Source organism: Diabrotica undecimpunctata, chromosome 4, assembly GCF_040954645.1.
Source record: "Diabrotica undecimpunctata isolate CICGRU chromosome 4, icDiaUnde3, whole genome shotgun sequence".
Classification (NCBI taxonomy): domain Eukaryota; kingdom Metazoa; phylum Arthropoda; class Insecta; order Coleoptera; family Chrysomelidae; genus Diabrotica; species Diabrotica undecimpunctata.
Genome location: NC_092806.1, coordinates 115,011,443 through 115,024,621, shown reverse-complemented (window position 1 = coordinate 115,024,621; position 13,179 = coordinate 115,011,443). Strand labels below are relative to the sequence as shown.

Sequence of the window (13,179 nt, the reverse complement as noted above, 5' to 3'; positions counted from 1 at the left end):
ACCGACGCTATATTTATAATGAGGCAAGTGCAAGAGAAATCATTAGAATACAACAAACCGGCATATCTATGTTTCCTGGACCTTAAGAAGGCTTTTGACCGGTTTATATTAATGGACGTTATCTACTTATTGCTGTTAAAGTTGCTATGATCCTCAGTGAAAATAACGAGATCAGTAACAGGCTTTGTTCCGATGTCCGAAAAAATTATAATGCTGCAGCTATTGACAACCCATGGAAAAATAAACTTAAATCAGATTTATGCGCCAACTGCTGACAAAAATGAAGAAGAAATAGAAAATTTTTATAGCGAACTTCAAAAAAATTACATCTCACAGCATCTGGAGATATAACAATGATCATGGGTGATTTCAATGCAAAAATTGGCGAAGGAACGTGCTAGGACAATATGGGCTTGGTGAACGAAACGACAGAGGAGATCGCCTAATAGAATTTTGCCAGGAGCATAATGTTATAGCTGCAAATACATTTTTTAAATTACCTAAGCGACGCCTTTATACATGAAAATCGCCAGTTGACAAAGACAACAAAATCGTCAGAAATCAAATTGACTACATCCTAATAAAACACAGATATCGAAACTCAATTCGGGCAGTAAAGGCATATCCAGGAGCAGACGTATCCTCTGATCACAGTCTTCTTATTGCTAGGTTTCAACTTCAACTAAAAAAGACGCAAAAAAGCCGCAACAACAATAAACTTAACATACAGAAACTAAATTCAGAAGAAACAAAAGAAAACCTGAAACACGAAATCAACACAAATCTAGATAGAAACTCAAGAAATAATTGCAACGTAGAGCAGCAGTGGCAATTCTCCAAAACCTCTATATTGGAGCCAAGTACGAAAGTACTTACAACAACCAAATATAAGAAAAAAGAGTGGATGGCCGAGGAAATTATAGAATTGATGAATGAAAGGAAAAAAAACAAAACCACCAATACGAGCCGCTATAAACAGCTTCAAAACCAAATAAGAAGAAAAATTAGGGAGGCTAAAGAAACTTACTTCTCCGAAAAATGTAAAGAAATAGAAGAACTGCAAAACAGATATGACAACTTTAATCTACATAAAAAAGTCAAAGAACTAGCCGGAGTAGGAAGTAGAAGAACCTCGAATATATTGCTCGACAAAAATGAAAATATTATATTGGAGACAGAACAAAACTACGACGATGGAAAGAGTACATCGAGGAGATATTTCATGACCAGAGAGAAGCCAGTACATCTGTAGATAGCCAAACGGGAGATGTAGGCCCAGAGATAACCAAATCAGAGGTTAGTCAGGCATTAAACTCAATGAAAACCAATAAATCTGCTGGTCCAGATGAATTACCAAGCGAGCTATTAAAGTTTGTCATCGAGAAAAACCTGGACATAATAGTAGAACTGTTCAACGCTATCTATACTACGAGAATCATCCCTAGAAAAATGTTGACATCAGCATTTGTGTGTTTGCCAAAGAAAGTGAATGCCAAAGAGTGCAGTGACTATCGAACCATAAGCTTAATGTCACATACCTTGAAAATTCTGTTGAAAATTATCCACGCCAGAATTCACTCTAAACTGGAGCTGGATATTAGTGACACACAATATGAGTTCCGCAATGGTATGGGTACCAGAGAGGCACTATTCTCCTTCAACGTGGTGACGCAGAGATGTTCGGATGTTAATCGTCCTCTTTACGTCTGTGTTATAGACTACAATAAAGCGTTTGATAAAGTAAAACATGACCGACTCATGGAAATTCTAAAAAATAAAAACCTAAATGAAAGAGATTTAAGGCTAATAACAAACCTTTATTACAATCAGCGAGCAATAGTACGAATTGAAAAAGAGACATCTGAAGAAATGGAAAAAAAGAGAAGAGTCAGGCAAGGCTGCATACTATCACCTCTATTATTTAACGCTTATTCTAAAGAGATAATTCGAGAAACTCGGGAAGATGAAACAGTCGGCATAAGAGTAAATGGAGTCTTAGTTAACAACATCAGATATGCAGATGATACAGTAATAATAGCCGATAGTTTACAAGACCTAGAAAGACTCATAAGTAAAATAGTAATGTGTAGTAGGGAGTACGGACTCTCGTTCAATATCAAAAAGACGAAGTTTATAAAAATTTGTAAAAACAACCATAATACTAACGAAATCTTGATAGTAGAGGGCCAGCAGATCGAAAGAGTAAAAAAGTACACTTACCTAGGAACACTTATAAGAGAAAATAATGACTACACTGCAGAAATCAAAGTCAGAATCGAAAAAGAACGTTCTAATTTTACAAAAATGAAAAAGGTCCTATGTGGCAAAGAGTTAACATTAGCTCTTAAAGTACGCCTAACATAATGTTACGTATACAGTGTACTATACTATGGAGTGGAAACATGGACGTTAAATCTAGACACAATAAGACGACTTAACGCCTTTGAAATGTGGACCTATAGCAGAATTGTAAGGGGTTTCCTGGGTAGATAGAGTTACGAACAATGAAGTACTGAGAAGAATAGGTACATAGAAGGAGGTTGAACTTGCAATTAAAGAAAGAAAGCTACAGTATCTCGGACATGTGATGCGGGGCGAGAAGTATGGCATCCTGCGACTCATAATGCAAGGAAAGATAGATGGCAGAAGAAGCATCGGAAGAAGACGAATTTCATGGCTTAAAAACCTGAGAGAATGGTTTGGATGCAGCTCAAAACAACTATTTAGAGCTACTGCTCAAAACAACTACTGCCTCAAAAATTAAAATAGCTATGATAATTGCCAACCTCCGTAGCGGAGATGGCATCTGAAGAAAAAGAAAAATGTACTTATTGTACGCAAGAAAGATACCTCTAGAAATAATCAAAACGATCGAATATATCTACCAAAACAACACAATAAAAGTAAAAGTAGAAGAAGAACTAACCGACCCTATTGAAGCCGACAATAGAGACAGGGAGATTGCCTGAGTCGTCTATTGTTCAACCTAATTATGGATGAAATAAAAAAAGGATACCAAATGGAAGAAAAAAAAATAATCTGCTATGCGGATGACGCAGTACTACTCTCTTAAGTGAAGATGATTTACAACGTATGCTGCACCAATTTAATATAACCGCAGAAAATATAACGTGCTAATTTCCCCAAAAAAGACAAAATGCATGGTTATAACAGCAAATTTACTAAAATGTGAATTGGAGCTGGAAGGTCAGATAATACAACAATTGATGGAGTTTAAATATCTAGGCATCACATTATCTAGCTACGGAAAGCTCGAAAATGAAGTGGAAGATCAAGTGAATAGAGCAAACAGCCGCCAGTTGCCTGAATGAAACAATATGTAGACATAAAAATATTGAGAAAGAAATGAAAGGCAGAATTTATAAAATAGCCATCGGACCAATGACATACGCGGTAGAAACACGATCTGGTCCAAAGAGGATAACAAGGATGTTAGAAACAACAGAGATGAAAACATTTGATGGTAAGACACTATGGTACAGAGCTAGAAGTACAGATATACGACACAGATGCAAGGTGGAGAATATCAAGGACTGGGTAAGAAGTAGAGGAGTAGAAGAGTAGAATGAAACTATCATATAAGCCCGAATGACAAGAGTAGTAAAGACGACAAGACACGGTTGCCCAATAAGAAGACGATCAGTAAGAACATCTCAAAAACGACAACTTTCTGGAGGCATATTGAAAAACAGACAGTCTTGCCTACATAAAAAGAAGAAAAAGTGAGACAAGCAAACTTTTCATCAGATGCCCTGAATACAACAGTAACAAACAGTTTAAAGGGGAACAAAAATTTGATTTCATGGAAGAATCGTATAACAATAAGAATTAGAGTAGCACAAAATTCCAACAGAAGTACTAATTCCACTAGCCGCGTTATAGTCACCATTTGACTTGTCTGTTGAATGTTGTGTTGATAAAATTTTGTATATAAAACTTGACTTTCTGAAGTACCTTTTATGTACATTGGTTCAATGTAAAGGATTATATACTCTCCCTTTAAAGGTTATTATTTCATATAGCACCATGAAAAATGTAGCTAACAAGCTAACAAGAAAATAGTGTTAGTTATGATATTTTTATACTAAATTTTTCCTGGGAAGAAGTAGAAGTAATATCGAACTTAAGAACAAAGAAAACCAAAAAACCCCACGAGTTTCGACCACACCCTGCAAAAAGTGCAATAATGAAATTTATTGCCGAGTACGAAAGAAAACGGGAAAAGAAAGATCTAGGCCAATATACCTTACGTGGAGTAAGCCAATTTACCAGAATAAAATGTTCTGTTATTCGAAAAAACATTACAGAATCTTTAACAGATGCGCAGGACTTGTGACTACTTTTAGTACTTTTTATCTTGAATGAACACCTGATGATTGCTAATGTAATATTAGACACATGAAACATTTTCTAAAATATGATACAAGAAGTAAAAAAAACCAAAAAGATTGTTTTTCTGAGAAATTAAAAAATTAAAATTAAAACATACTACAACTGACTTAAAACAAGTTTTTAAACCTGATTTTTGAATTCCGTTATTTTGTTATAAATTGTAAAATATCTAAGCAATATTTAAATGTATAATAATATAAGTTCACGCTGTGCCATCATAGGTATATGTACATGTAAATAATTTAATAAAAATTATTATTGCCAACATACAATTAACCATGATCAGTGAAGAATATAAAATATAAGCCATGAACCTACTATGTTTATTTTATTTTTTGACTACATAATATTCTTAAATGCAACATTGTTTTTTAAATGTAATTTTAACTTACGAAGCTTGGAGTAAAATATCTGAGTTATTAAAGAAAAATTTTACTCCTAATAATTACAAATAATATTGAATACAATAAATAAAAAAAAAACATAAGTAATAATAAATTATAATATAATTTTCAAACTGACATAAGTTCCACAACTTAGGTTAGAGTAGGTATGTTGATATTGCCAATAAGTAATTGTTAAGAAAATTTGTTTATTAATACTCTGTGCCTTAAAAGGTCAAAAATGTATTAATACTATTGCTAATATTTTTGTATCCAAACATCCTGGTTTCTACGGGTATTACTAAATCTCATAATGATAACAAAAAACAACACCTAAACCAAAAATACACCTACTCACCGGTATTTCCGATTCCAAGTCTCAAAATATCTGCGAATATCACAAAAACACACTAAAATCCTGAGTTACATGCATTAACTAGAAGTCTTATATTAATAAAACACACATTCTTTTAATAAAAAACCATTCACAACACATATAAAATCACCACAAATGATTTGGTTACACCGAGAATATCGTCCTGTCGTACAGCATTTTGGAGTGATCCCGTGCGCGGTGTCAAAAGTTCATTCCACCAAGATTCGAAAATAAATTGGCTTCCTAGTTTGCAGTACAGTGCCGGTGCGCGTGGGAAAATCATATTCTTGCAATCGATTTAGAGTTATTTTTATGCAATTTCCAATAAAAATTTAGGCAATTTTAGAGGATTATTGGGCCACATTTACATTCTTCTATATTTACATTATATTATTCAAATGCTATATAAGGCTTTTTCATGCGTTTAAAAACTTTGTTCTGTATATTTAAAATGTTCTAACTAGTAAAGTTGACACCATCTTTCTATCGTCCGGCGGCAAATTCAAACAAAAATATAACTTCCAGACCATTTTTTACTAGCGTTAGTCCAGACAAATTAATATATTATGTGTTTTATATATTTTTACCACCAAAAATGAGATGTTTTAACCAAATAATGCTTTAAATATAATGTGCAGAATAATTTTGAATTGCGTTCCGTTAATGAGCTTGTTTTTTTGTCCTTAAAAGTAGAAAAAAGTTTTAATTATATTGTTTAATATTTCGTCTAAATATAATCGTCTAACAATTTTTATTCCGGTTATAAAAATACTGGCATGTGCCTTATCTAAGAGACTGGACTTGCAAATTTTTAGTTTAGTTGTATCTTTGCAACTAGCTTGTTTATAGATAGATGTGCATTGTACATTGCTTTAATTTTGAGTTGTGTTGAAATTTTGTTGTGAGTAGTTATAATAATTGTAGTATTTTTTTGTTATTTGTTTTTTTAAAACTGTTTATTTGTATAAAGAAAATGTTTAGATAATGGGAAAAATCACCTACAGTTTTTCCTGAATGGGAGCAAGAGAACCCAAGTAGTAGTAGAGAAAGTGTAGTAGTCAATAATCTTTTAAGTGTAAGTAATACAAAAACAATGACACTGTGACTGTAACTGTAGAAAAGCGATTAAGACTTTCAAAGAAAAAGATTGTTTTGAATGAACAATCTAAGAGAATTTGTATGAACGTTTACAAAAATCTTCAAAATGATCCTGAAAATAGTTGTAAAGGCAGTATTATAAGAAAAGCGGCATTTCTAACAGAAATTCCGTATTCTACCATGCGCGACATCGTGAAAAATGGTGTTCAAAATAAAAAAACAAGATCGGATGCTGGAAAACTTAAACAAATTAATATCGTGACTGCTAAATGTTTAAGTAATTTTGTTTACGAGGAATACAAAAAAATGTAATACCAACAATTTATATTATATACACCAAGCTTGTTGCGATGGGAAGAAGCTGTCTAAAACCACTTTACGTAGACGGCTGAAAAAACTTGGGTTCAAATACAAAATCGTTGAAAAACGGGTGGCTATTATGGAAAGTAAGAGAATACACAATAAAAAAAATTCAAGAATATCGAGACCAACAGCGGACTATATATTATTTAGACGAAACATGATATGACACGCATAATACCGCAAAGAGTTAGACTGATTAGGTGCCAGTTGAAAAAAGTACCTCCGAATAAAGGTTCTCGAATGATTATTGTGTACTGTGGATTTGCAAATGTTTGGGTCCCAAACGGGTTAATGTTTTGCGAAAAAAAAAATAGAAAAATGTAGTGTAGAGTATCATCGGAATATGAATTCGAATAGTGGTTTAAAAATACACTACTTCCCAATATAACACCGGGCAGTGTGATAGTTATGGACAATGCTAGCTACCACTCAAGGCTTCCCAACAAAATTCCTAACAGTTCATCTTCAAAACAGGAACTAAAAGATTTCCTTTCAGATAATGATTTGTATTTTGAAGACCACTATAATAAGAAATAGTTATTTGAAGTGCTTTGTACGAAAACTTATAAGAAACAATATATACTAGATATTATTGCAATACAACATGGCCATACTGTTTTGAGGTTACCACATTATTTTTGCATATTTAATCCTATCGAACTTATTTGGGGACAAGTAAAAAAACAGATTCGGAGGAAAAATAGTTTTTCATAATTTGATGTCAAAGTGGTCGATTTAATTCGATATGAAATATCATACAAGTACCGACTGGAAAAAAGCAGCAAATCATGTAGTGAAAGTAGAAAATGAGTATAGAAGACTAGGACAATTATTTTCAAACAGTGGACAACTTATCTGGTAGATAGTGACGATGAGAGCTCGTCTGCAGGAGAAATATTTTAGAGAAGGTAAGCTAATATGATGATTATTTCAGTTAAAACAACCCAGTTTTTCATTATAAATTGCTAACTTTGTTTAAAACAATATTTTCTTAAATGTAAAATACTTTTCCACTGTTTCGTCTATATACGTCATCGTTAAACGCTAATAGGACTTTTCAACGCTTCTCATATGTTTCAGGCACTTGTCATATGTCGTATAATTTTAATATATCTACATCATACGTTATTGGTATATAGTATATACCAATAACTCTATACATACCAAAGACGTATGACGTAGATATATTAAAATTTTATGACATATAACAAATGCCTGAAACAAATGAGAAGTGTTGAAAAGTCCTATAGAAGATGCCGTTGTATCACCTAGTATTTTTTCCGACAGGGTGGTAGAGTGAAATTTTTTTTTACTTTTCACTTTTAACCATTTAAAAAACAAGGAAATATAACTTTTGTTTGTTTTTCCAAAATCAGATTTTCTGCTTTTGACTATAATATACACATTACACATTGTTATTTTATGATTTAATACTTGTATCAAAACATTTGTGTCGATGAAACAATCAATATCGCGATACGTCCCTGGACATCGGTTACTCGAATTTCATAACATACAAATATCTGTTTGAATTTGCCGACGGACGAAATATCGTTGGACTCGACTTTACAAAAAATGTCATCTTATAGAAATTTTTTATTAAGTTGTAAGGATAAAAGTGGTTTCCATTTTGACCACTACACAGTGGCGATATTAATTGGTTTCACTACAAGCCACTTGTTTGTTTTAAACTTTATTTAAATCTAAGTAGACTTTTGATCATTTCTTTATTCATTTATCATATACATATATATCTAAATAACACTAATAAAATAAAATTATCTCCAGCTACGAAATAACTTGAAATAATTCAAACACAGTTCAATCTTAGAAGCTTCACATCTTATTTTGGTACGAACAAGTATTTTATTTATAAAATTCTTTTTGACAATCCTAACTTTCCTTATCGGCGTGATTGAAATTTTCTTTGGCAATGCATCACTTTCTGCCTCCAATACGTCTAATTTTTGTGCAAGTTTGGTATCTTCGATGAATTTAAATTGCTGTAGTATGTTTTCTCTAGCAGAAAAAGTTTTAATCGCAGGTGCTATTTCGGATATCATAGCCAGAAATCATGAGAATCGTAGATCATCGACAGAGATGACCTCAGTAGAGCGAAAAAGCTTTTAAGTTGTTTAGCTATTGTAGGTTTGAAGGACCTTTTTTTCTATTTCTAGGAGGGGAATCTGTAAACAGATGCCGATGGTAAACATTTCCTTCAGTGTTCATAAACTAAAAGAAAACTCCTTCAGAGTCACGTCGATCAGCTTGGCCCTGAATCGGACCTCCCTGCCCTCTTTAACTCCGACGTGTTAGAAAACAATGTGAAAAGTCACAAAAATCATAAAAATAATAAATACATACAAATACAGGTCAATGAGTAGTAGTATCTTTTGATAAGTAGATATCAATATTTCCCTTCTAAAGATGATTACTGGTCTACTCCAGAATATATGTATATAAAGGTATATCATTTGATGGAATAAATCATTTTTCAAAAGGTACATAATGAGAAAGATGTAATGTGATGTCCTTATTTGTAGTAGCATCATTCTTTCTGAGATTGGGACAAAACCATCTATTGGCTTGTTGACCTCTGGAGTAGCAATTATTGTCGATACAAAGGTCAACAAGTCGATAGAGGGTTTTGTCCCAATCTCAGAAAGAGTGATGCTCCTACAAATAAGGACATCACACACAAAATTAAATTTGATCCAAGTATATGCGCCAACGATGGATGCAACTGAAGATGAAGTAGAAACATTCTACCAACAAATTGAAGATGCACTGAAAATGACAAAGAACAAGGAAATCATGGTAGTTATGGGCGATTTCAATGCAAAAGTTGGAAAGGGAAGAGCTGGAGCAATAATGGGAGATCAAGGACTAGAGAAACGTAACGATAGAGGAAATCGTATAGTACAATTCTGCCAAGATCAAAGTCTAATAATCACAAACACGTTCTTTAAATTACCTATGAGATTATATAATAATTAAAGAGAGATATCGTAACACCATCAAATCATAACCCACTAATCGCCAATGTCACGCTTAGGCTTAAACGTATTAGAAAACCCCAAAGAACTCTAAAATTAGATGTTAGAAAACTGAAAGAGCTTATATAAAAAACAAACTCCAATAGAAAATATACGAAAACTTTGATAAATTAGATACTAACACCTACGAGATAAACCAACAATGGGAAACAATAAAAAACTGCATCCTTGTCCCATGCAAAGAGATATTAAAAGAACCGATAAGAAAGAGGGACAACTGGATGACCGACGAAATACTCGACAGGATGGACCAAAGAAGACAGGTCAAGAACAAAGACAGTCACAATTAGAAAATCATTAATAATGACATCAGTAAAATGATAAGAGAGGCAAAACAAACGTACTATGAGGAAAAATGTAAAGACATAGAAGACCTTCAGAACAAATACGACCTACATAAAAAGGTTAAAGAAATATCAGGGCTGTAAAAAAGAAAATACAACACAACTCTTTTAGATAAAAATGGAAATACTATGATAAAACTGACGAAATACTGACGAAAAGCTAAAACGATGGAAAGAATATATGGAAGAGCTCGACGAAATAGGAAACCTACAAGACATATCTTTCGAGGACAGAGAAACAAGTATAGAAATTATAATGTATGCAATGTATGAAATATTGTATGCACTAAAGAACGCCAGAAAATGAGTACATGGATGTCCCCTTAAAGCTCTTTAATGAAATTTATCAGTCGGGTGATATTATACCCAATGAATGGTTGACCTTAACATTTATTTGTCTCCCAAAAAAGAAAAATGCTAGAGAATGCACCGAGCACCGCACCATAAGTCTGATGTCTCACACACTTAAAATATTTTTAAAGATCATCCATAAACACATTTACCAAATACTTGATATGGTTATTGAAGAAACACAATTTGGATTCCGTAGGGACGTAGGTGTCCATGAAGCTCTCTTTGCATTCAACGTACTAATCCAGAGATGCTTGGATGTGAACCAAGATGTGTAGGTCTGTTTCACAGATTACAACAAGGCTTTCGATAAAGTCCGCCACAAAGAGCTAATAGACATCCTCAAAGCAAAATAATTACAATACAATGGCCTTTGAATTGTAGCAAATCTATATTATAAACAGCAGGCACATATATGTATTAATGAACACACATCAGAATAGTTCGAAATTAAAAGAGAAGTGCGATAGGGGTGTGTATTGTCACCACTACTATTCAACACATACATACTCTGAAGAAATTATGAAAAGAGCTCTTGAGGGAGAGACAGCAGGAATAAAGGCCATTGGAACACCAATTAACAACAAACTCCAAGACCTCCAAAATGAACAAGATAGTTGGGTATGAAGAAGAATATGGATTATCAATAAACATCAAGAAATCTAAATTTATGAGGATATCAAAAACCCAAAATAATGATGAAAGTCTGACAATTAACGGTAAAACTTTAGAACAGGTTGAAAACTACAATAATCTTGGCACAATAATTAATCACACAAATGATTACTTCAAAGAAATCAAAGTTCAAATAGACAAAGCACGAACAAACTTCAGTAAAATGAGAAAGGTACTTTGTGTAAGAGAACTGAAATTAGACTTGAGAGTTAGGCTGGCAAGGTGTTATATTTTCTCGGCTCTGCTTTACGGGATAGAAGCATGGACACTTAACGCGTCGACTACTAAAAATTTGGAAGCATTTGAACTGTGGGTGTATAGAAGAATCCTGAAGATATCATGGACCGAGCATGTAACAAACAACGAAGTCATGAGAAGAGTCAAAAAAAAAAGAATGGAAATATTGGAAACCATCAAGACACGGAAGCTGCAATACCTGGGGCATGTTATGCGCAATAAAAGATACAACATACTTCAATTAATTAACAAGGAAAAATCCAAGTCAAGAGAAATGTAGGAAGGAGAAGAATCTCATGGTTGCGTAACTTGAGCGAATGGTACGGATGCACATCAATCGAACTATTCAGAGCCGCAGCATCTAAGATCAGAATAGCCATGATGATTGCCAACCTCCGTCGCGGAGATGGCACGTAAAGAAGAAGAAGAAGAATGTATGCCAAATAAACACACGCTTAGAATGTACTAAATGTGAAAAGCGTCTATATAAAAATGTTCGTTTTGATAAATATCATACAGCTTGGTAACCTACTTGATATCATTGGGTTTACAGTTTTAATTTAATTTTTTTAAGTTTTGTTATTATGTAAGGAATACAATAGTTATGTTACTGCAATGATATTACTTTCTTATATAATTGTGACCTATAGATGCCAACTTTCCCATTTTATGAACATGTTTTTTTTTCTCAAAACAGAGTAATATACATATTTATTTTCCGCAAAATATTATGATAAAAGATACCCCAACATGTTTTTTACGGATATTAGTGAGTTTTTATAGTTTTTAAAGATTTGGCGTTTAAAGAGTTAATATTACATTGATAATTACAATTAAAAATATATTTCCCCTTACAATAATTTAGATCTGTAGATAATGTAGTACCTACTATCATAACTATGCTTATCAAACTGGAAGTAAACATTAATATTTATACAAAAATAGTTTTGCAATTCCGGACCTGTCCAATTTTAAACAACCTTAGTGGTGCATTTACATAAAACAAACATATTACACAAATACATATATTGTTTTTAATTCTTCAAGTTTTTCTTATATTAATTTTGTTTTCCATTAAAAACAAATTATGATGACTACAGCGAAACTTTCCAACTAATATGAGGTCTTTAGACTTAATGGGTTGAGGTAATATAACGCGTAATTTACTTAACTTCATTAAGGTTAAAGGCATTTTTTTGTAATATTGGTTAAACGTATTTTATTTTTTTTTATTTTATATTTGTTTTTGACGCTTTGACATTCACTCCGGAAATAGTTTTCAAAAAATTAAAATTGCGGAAATCCAGAAAAAGGGTCAAAGGGTAAGAAACGTTACAAATTTCAGACACAGATTGAGCCGTGAACCATTACTATTATTTTTTTTTGGACCTCGAGTCCCAAACGAATTTTAATTTGAAAAATTATCGAGCAATTATCGGCAAATATCGAGCACAATTTTAATAATCAAATCTTGCGCAAGTACTTTCGCTTTCTACAGCATCATCAGGGGCATTTCGTCAAATTTGGGCTATCCAGCAAGCGCAGAATGTAATAAACATGAAATTAAACATAAATTGTACATAACACTACACTAAAACAAGAACAAACAGTTTAAAACTATTTAAAAATTATTCTACGCTACATTCTTGTCGGCAACAGGAGAGAGAAAGATTCTCTCTCCTGTCTAATGACTTTTCAAATAATCGTCATCAAAAAATTGTTAACATAAATGGTGTTCTCTTAAAAACGTTGGATGCCTCATGGTTTTCTCATGGGAGTCTTCTCTCAACATTGACAATGTTCAAGACTACGAACTCCTTCAACAGGATTTAAATAGATATTTGTTCAAAATTCTTTATTGTTCTTTGGTACGTTCGAATATT

The 13,179-nt window shown here is 32.8% G+C and overlaps 1 protein-coding gene across 1 annotated transcript in view; it reads right to left on the bottom strand.

The window, feature by feature from the left end:
- Window positions 1-5,336, bottom strand: part of DAAM (disheveled-associated activator of morphogenesis-like protein) — a 524,757-nt gene extending 519,421 nt beyond the window's left edge. The window contains exon 1 of the mRNA XM_072530050.1: window positions 5,155-5,336. The gene's annotated coding sequence lies outside the window, so the exon portion shown is untranslated. The remainder of the gene's footprint in view (window positions 1-5,154) is intronic.
- Window positions 5,337-13,179: the final 7,843 nt, after the last annotated feature.